Genomic DNA, 8,120 nt, shown 5'->3' on the forward strand with positions numbered 1-8,120 from the left:
AGAAATGAGCACAGTGGCTCACACCTGTAATCCCAGCACTCAGAAGGCTGAATTCAAGGCCAGCCTGAACTACATAGTGAGACTCTGCGTCAAAAGACAAACAAGCAGACAAAAACACTCGAGGGAAAGGATATGAAATGGTTCTGATGGCAAGACCTGGGCAGCATGAGGGACTTCTCAACATGCCTCAGACTTACGAGCCTCAGAAATAGCCCTGTATTGTTCTTGCGGTTCAGCCATTCATTAGCCTCTAGGTTTGGCTGGGATAACACAGCCCCCAACAACAGTGGTGTATGTAGGGGCTGTTCTAGGCTGTCACGGTGGCAGATAGCATGATGCTTGTCCTTTTGGTCCAAGATGGAATTCCTCTGTCAAAACCAGTTTTTTTAATCCCCAAATCTTAGGAGAATGGTGAGTTTGAGGACAACTTTGGCAATTTAGTAAGACCTTGTCTCAAAAAACAAAGTAATTCAACTGCCGGGGCATGGTGGCGCATGCCTGTAATCCCAGCACTTGGGAGGCTGAGGCAGGAGGATCGCTGTGAGTTCAAGACCAGCCTGGGCTATATAGTGAGCTCCAGGTCAGTCTCAACTACATAGTGAGACCATGTCTCAAAAACAAAAAAAACAAAAAAACAAAGTAATTCAGGTTTCCAGTAGAGGGGTGGGAGAGAAGTGAAGGACTCAAAAATACTGTCCCCAAAATATCACCTCTGTTATGGAATTTGTTTCTCCGAAAACTGCTTCATAGTCCTGACCTCAAAAGGCTGGGCGTGGTGGTGGTACTCCTGAATCCCAGCATTGTGGAGGCTGAGGCAGGAGGATCTCTGGGAGTTCAGGGCCAGCCTGAACCACATAGTGAGGCCCTGTTACAAACAAACAAATACACACACAAACACAAATGAAGTCCTGACCTTGGAATGTGCCTTTGCAGCAGTACTTCCATACTCACCACTTGTGGGTTCTGTGAGGTGTGAAGAGCAGTAAAGATGATGTGAAATAAACAGATGGCTCTGACTGAAAGAATAACAAGTCACAGGATAACAGACACCAATAAGCTCTAGTTTGCATATCAAGTAACAAACAAAGTGCGCTGGGACAAAAATGTTCACATAAGAATGCACGGTGAATCCAATTCTGCGGGCTCAAAGTGGTCGAGTGTCTAGGTATGACTGCATCTGGGGACAGGACCGTGGCAGATGTGATTAGTTCAGAAGATCAGTAGAGTGGGCTGTAGTGCTGTGTGTGTGTGTGTGTGTGAAGTGTGTGTTTCTGGCACTAGGGATTGAACCCAGGATCCCCAGCTTCTTTTTTCTTTCTTTCCCTGGCCCCCTCTCATTTTGAGACAAGATCTTGCTAAATGACCCATGCTGGACTCTGGCTCACAGTCCTCCTGACAGCTTTCTAGATTGCTGGAATACAGGCATGTGTCACTGTTTATTTATTATTTATATTGGTACTGGAGATTGAACCCAGGGGTTGATGCATGCTAGGCAAGCACTTATCTGCTAAGCTATATCCTCAGTCCTTTAAAAATTTTTTTTCTAAATTTTAAGACAGATTCTAAATTGCCCTGGCTGGTCTCAAACTGTAAGACCTAAAGTCTCACTTCCACTCCACGGAGCATGAACAGCCAAAAGGCCTCCACGATGCTGGGCCCTAACACCCAGCGAGGCTCCGCAAACACGACAGAGAACCGAGAAACCCAGGAAGGAACACACCAGGCTAGATGGTAAAGAGACCTTTATTAGTCTGGCCAGATGGCACTCCCGGAGCCAGGTGGCTCAGAGAGGCAACTGCTCAGGGGCTGAGGTACTTTTTATAAGGTTTTTCTAAACAAAGAGTCAGGGAATTCACAGAACAAGACTGCAAACACATTGCTTATCTTATGCAGGAAATGTTCTAGGGTCACCTTTTGTCAAACCATTTGCCCCTGGGCGGGCTGTTAACCAAGGTAGCAATTAGCATATGAAGAAGCACAGTCTGGCCTATTAGCATGGAGTCACTTTAGCTTATTCAAGCCTTACAAAACGTGCAATCCTCCTGCCTCAGCCTCCCAAGTAACTGGAATTACAGGCATGTGTTACGACACTTGACTATGATTTTTTTTTTTTAGACAGGGTCTCACTATGTAGTTGAGGCTATCCTTGAACTCTCTATGTAGATCAGGAGGGCCTCACCACCATGCCTAGATATGATAGTGTTCTTATAAAAGATCAGGGCTGGTGGTGTAGCTCCGTAGTAGAGCAGTTGACTGGGATGCCTGAGGACCTGTTTGAGGCCTGCACTGCAAGAGGAAAGATGGAAGAGGACATCAGGACCTAGATTACAGAGGGTGACCATGTGAGGATGCAGGAGGCGACACTACCTGCAAGCCAGGGGAGACATCTCAGGAGGAAGCAGCCCTACAGTGCCTTCATTTCAATCTTCCAGCCTCCAGGTGCGAGCCTGCCTCCACTTTCCACTGTACCTGGCAGTGTACTGCTGCAAAGGAGGCTGGGAAATGTAGTCTATTCTGGTGCCACCAGCCTGTCCATCAGCAGTTCAGTGACTGCAAAAGAAAGGCTGCTGACATGCGTGAGGTCTGGGCTCTGGGGTGTGTGCTGCTTCCGCTCGGCATGTCTTCTGGTTAAGAAATGAGATAATGCAGTGGCAAAATCCCTGGGAATGAAACCACTGTAGAGAGGCCAAGTGTTCAGCCTGGCTCTGAAGGTGTGGCTCTGGGGGTGCTGAAGGAATCCGACTGCCATCAGAGACCCCTCTAAACGCCCCTCCCAGCATAGCTGCACCTGGGGACTCACAACACCATCAGCCCTGCTATTGATGGCAGCCACCGCTCCCTGCGCTTTCCCAACCTGTCCTAGCTTGGGCTCTCTTGAGCCTTGTTCTTGGCTGGGAGCCACAGCCCCTCTCACTGAACTCCCCCTGCCTGTGACCCTACAAAAGACCCCATGGTCTCTAGTTCCAGCGTGATCCCTGCCAGGTTTGTTTTGCGATAAACTTGTCCTATTGAGCTCGGACCTGTTTCTTCTTTTCCTTTCCCCTGATACTTGGTGGCCCGCATGGGTGGGGGTCAGGGGGACTACTCCAATACCCCCACCTCTTCCTTTTGTGGACCTAATGCTTTCCAGTGTGGCCCTGGCCCAGTCCTCTCTCTTTCTCTTTCTCCCTCTCTGCCTTGTGAGTTCTGGGTCCTTTGCCGTTTCCCACTAACACTCCACTCAACACCATACACGTTGTTATCCAGCCCAGGACTAGTAAGAGCAGCCCCTACCTTCTCCCAGGTGGGCCGGGAGGTGCAGGTCCAGCACAGACCCCTGAGGGGTCCTGTAGAGCCAGGCTCTGTGGTAGACTTCTGGAGACAATGGAGCAGGATGCCCGCCCGATCTCTTGGAAAAACCTTCTCTTGACATAGCTGGGCCACGCAGAGAATCTCAGACACACGCAGGGTCTCATGGTAGATTTCCAGTGAGATTGGAGAGGGAGAGCAGATACCTCTTTGAGTTGCCTTCTAAAAATTCTTTCAGCCCCTTGTTTTAAAGGGGATATTTGACGTAAACATCTCATATTTTATTTGGCCAATGGCCTAAATTTGGCAATTTAATTTCCAAATTCTTTGTGATCTTGATAACTACCTATAGGGAAGCAGCAAGTGACAGGAGGTCCCTTCCCCAAGCTTTCTCTGCTATGCACTCACACTTCTGCAGTCATGCTTGGTCTCTCCTCTTGGGCTCTCTCTCTCTCTCTCTGTCTCTCTCTGTCTCTCTCTCACCAAACTTGCTCTGCCTGCCAGTTACTCCTCCTGGAGAAAAACCCTACTCTTAACTCCTTAGACAGACCTTGACCCAGCATATGCACCACCACTGTACAGGCTTCCTCCTCCCTCCTCTTGAGCCATTGCTGTCTCTGGCTGCACATGTAGCCCAGGGAGCAACTCAGCTTCTTCCCCTCTTCCTTGCCCTCCCTGCTGATTACGCACTCCCGGGAGCCCCCTGCCCCTCCTGCAATCCTTCCACTTCAACAGGTGGCAGGTATTGAGGCAACAATCCTTGTCCATATCCCCTTTTCTATGAATGACTTGGCACAGATTGAATAGTGGCTAGGATCCTTCTCTGAAAACGCTGGTGAATATAGGAACAAGTTCCTCCATATAACTCAGTCTTTCAGCCTCACTTGGCAAGACATGAATCTGATTGTTTCTCCAATTCTCATGCCTGATGAGAGAGAATGTATTTAGCAGGCAGCTGAAACTTATGCGGATGAACTCCACTAGCAGAATCCAAACAACCCAATACGTGTGGTGAAGGCTGAGGTAGTTCCAAAAGCAGCCCCTGCTAAATCTGCCTGGACTTACCAGAATGGGAATCAGGGTCTTGAGAGGCATGATCACATGACTAGATGCCTCCTGGCTGGTATGGAAAAGAACACATACAAGGCAGTAAACTATGATAAGTTGAGAGATTACTCTGGGACCTGATGAAAACCCAATCCTTTTTATGTCCCACCTAATGGAGACAAAATAAATTGTCTCCTTGTGTCTAGATGTCCCCCCAAAGCTTCATGCAGTCTGAGGTGGGCTTTTCAGAGGTGACTGGATCTAGAGTGTGTGATGTTGGGATCGGGGGTGTGTAATTATTAAATCAGTCCACTGATAGGTTTGGCATAGTTCTAGAGAGTTAAGGGTGCCCCACCCTGATGATAAAATATAAGGGACAGAAAGAGGGCTGGTGCACTCTCATCCCTTGCTTGCTTTTGCTGTCTTCTGCCTGCCATGAACTGTTTCTCCTGTGCAACGCCTGTCTGTCATCCTGCCTTGGAGCCACCCGACTGTGGTCTGAAACATCTACAATCTGTGAGCCAAATAAACTTTTCCTCTTTTAACTTTGGGTGTCAGGTATTTTGTCTCAGGAATGAGAAAAGCAACTAAGACTAATATGGATCCTGAGTCCAGAGAAGGACATGTCTTCCTCCAGCTCCAGTTCATGTCCCAGGCTGCTCCCAATATTAGAAAAAAGCTTCAAAAGTTACACAAGGGACCCTAGACCCCAAGAAATGAGCTCATAAATGCTGCCTTCTGCATTGAACAACTGAGAGGATGAGTAATGGGCCCCAAAGGAAAGACAAACTAAAGAAACAAACGCTTGCCTGCACTATTCACCCCTCTCACAGAGAGGTATCTGCCACCCCAGCCTTTGCCACCACTCTCGGTACTTATTACAGATGTGGCAATGATGGGCACTGGGCAAAAGTCTGGGCAAAAAGTCTCCTCCTCCTCAACCCCTAGCCAAGCCACGCCCTAACTGCGGCCAGTGGAGACCCTGGAAGGTAGATTGTCCCCAGCAGGAACACCCTTCCAGCTCGCACACAGCCTCACACAGGAAGCCCTGGACCACTTCTGATGACCTGTCTCATGTGCTGGCTTTGAGGGTGGAGGACTGGAATCCACTGCCCCCACACAAAGTGAGTCTGTGGAAACCAGGGTGGTTGGGATGGTGTCTGGTAAGGTCATATGTTTCTCTAGGGATACCGGGGCAAGCCTTTCTGTTCTTCTTTATTTTTTATTTTTTGTCTTTAAGTTGTGCACTTTTATTGAACTGGTCTCAAGTCAGTGTACAGGTAAGCCCTGGCTGCCTCCATACTTCAACCCTCTCCCAGGGGGACCAAAAGCCTTCATACATCAAGTTGGGGGACAAACACAATGGCTGATCATTCAAAATAAAACAAAATAAAAAAGTATTAAGGTGAAGATTTTAAAAATTTGCGTTACATAATTTACATAAAAGTAATGCTGGGACAGGGACTTAGTTCAGTGGTGCCATTGTCTGCCTTGCAAGTGCAAGGGCACAAGTTCAATCTCCAGTACAAAAAAAGCAATGCTGTCATCTCCTCTGCATGAACTTGGGAGGACTGGGCCCTCCTTTCTGTGGAGTGGGGCAGCTTTTGGGAAGGTGAGGGACTTTCTATAACAATGCATCTCATGATATTTGGAATGATTAAAAAAAAAAACAATGTACAAAGTCCTTGGCCACATTGTAGAACTTTGGGGACGCTCACTCTAACTGACTGCTGTCACCTTCACCAGTCCATTTTTTTTTTTTTTTCCGGGGATTGAACTCGGGTCCTTGTGCTTGCAAGGCAGGCCACCGAACTGCTGAGCTAAATCCCCAGCACCATTCCATTTTTAAAATCCTGAGTCAAAAGTGTCAAAATGAAAAACAAAACAAAAAAGAAAAAACAAATAAAGCCATACCAATCTCATCTGGTTTTCTGCGTGCAAGTTAGGTTTTGTCAAGAAAGGGTGAAATGAGAAGTAACACTCCACCTAGAAGCATTTGCAGTGCATGATGGAGGGGCCCAACTCGTTGTACTCCTGCTTGCTGGTCCACATCTGCTGGAAGGTGGAGAGTGATGCCAGGATGGCGCCACTGGCCCATGCAGAGTACTTGTACTCAGCGGGGTGATGATCTTGATCTTTATGGCGCTGGGTGCCAGGGCTGTGATCTCCGTCTGCTTCCTGTCAGCGATGCCTGGGTACATGGTGGTGCCACCAGACAGCTCTGGTTGAATAGAGGTCCTTGTGGATGTCCACATCTTACTTCATGATGGAGTTGAAGATAGTTTCGTGGGTGCCACAGGATTCCATGCCCAGAAAAGAGGGTAGGAAGGGCGCTTTGGGGCAGCAGACTGCTCATTGTTGATGCTGATCACCTGGCCATCGGGCAGCTCGCATATAGCTCTTCTCCAGAGAGGAGGACATGGCGGTGGCCATCTCCTACTCAAAGTCCACACGAGTTCCCGCTTGGCCATGGCGGTGAAGCTGTAGCCACGTTCCGTCAGGATCTTCATGAGGCAGTCTGTCAGGTCCCAGCCAGCCAGGTTCAGACACAGGATGGCGCGGGGAAGGGCGTAGCCGTCACAGATGGGCACAGTGTGGGTGACCCCATCACCGGAGTCCATCACGATGACAGTGGTGTGTCCAGAGGTGTCCAGGGACAGCATAGCCTGGATGGTCACATACATGGCCGGGGTGTCGAAGGTCACAAACATGATCTGGGTCATCTCCTCACAGTTGGCCTTGGGGTTCAGGGGAGCCTCGGTCAGCAGCACAGGGTTTGCCTCAGGGGCCATGCTCAGCATCATCCCAGTTGGTGATGATGCCATGCTGTATGGGGTACTTCAGGGTCAGGATGAGTCTCTTACTCTGGGCTTCGACTCCCACGCAGGAGTCCTGGCCTGTGCCCACCATGACGCCCTGGTGCCTTGAGTACCCCACCATGGAGGGGACAATGGCTGGAGACAATTGTCGCCCGCGAAGCTGGCCCTGCATGTGATGGAGTCGTTGTTGACAATGAGTGCAGTGACATCATCATCCATGATGAGCCGGGTGGCAGTGAGACCGGTGGCGGAGAAGAGAGAGGCTGTGCTCGTGGGCTGGATGTGGACTTGGTCCCTTTCTGTTTTTGAATTCCAAGGGCCACTTGCTCATACTCCTATTCCTGTGCTTGGCATGAAGAGGCTTCAAGAGCACCCCTTACAGGCTGTGCATTGCACAATAGGGGGAGTGACCCTCCTGCATTCATTCTTAGTTATTCCCCACTGCCTACCCTCTTCCTAGGCAGGGACCTTATGCATAAGCTGGGAGTCACGCTATATGCTTACCCTCCTTGAGCCTACAAGGTTCTTCTCAAGGAGGATGAGCCCAAATCAGTCTGCCTGATGCCCACCCCATCTCCATAAAGTGCCCTTTTAAACGCCCAGGTTGGGGACCCTTGTACCCCCGAAATAGCCCCTCAAACCCCTATAAAAACTTCACAGAAGGATCCTACTCATTTTACTTCAGTTCCCACAGTACCCCTTTACCCCAGAAGGCCTGAGGGGAATCAGACCCATTACTGATCGCCTTCATGGCGCAGGAATATTGATCCTCACCAACTCTTCTCATAATATACCTGTTATTATCATCAAAAAGCCAGATGGTTCCTTCTGCTTAGAACAGCGCCACTGAAATTCCTATCCATCCTGTGGTCCCTAACCCTTACACTCTCCTATTCCAAATACTCCTTGACACAACACACTTCTGGATCCGTGACCTTAAAGATGCCTTCTTCACAATCCCCCTGG

At 49.2% G+C, this 8,120-nt stretch overlaps 1 pseudogene; it reads right to left on the reverse strand.

Annotated features, from left to right (window-relative positions):
- Positions 1-6,276: 6,276 nt before the first annotated feature.
- On the reverse strand, positions 6,277-7,585 carry LOC104873597 (annotated as a pseudogene).
- Positions 7,586-8,120: the final 535 nt, after the last annotated feature.

Source organism: Fukomys damarensis, unplaced genomic scaffold (assembly GCF_012274545.1).
Source record: "Fukomys damarensis isolate Sample0158 unplaced genomic scaffold, DMR_v1.0_HiC HiC_scaffold_16, whole genome shotgun sequence".
In the NCBI taxonomy this organism is placed as follows: Eukaryota; Metazoa; Chordata; class Mammalia; order Rodentia; family Bathyergidae; genus Fukomys; species Fukomys damarensis.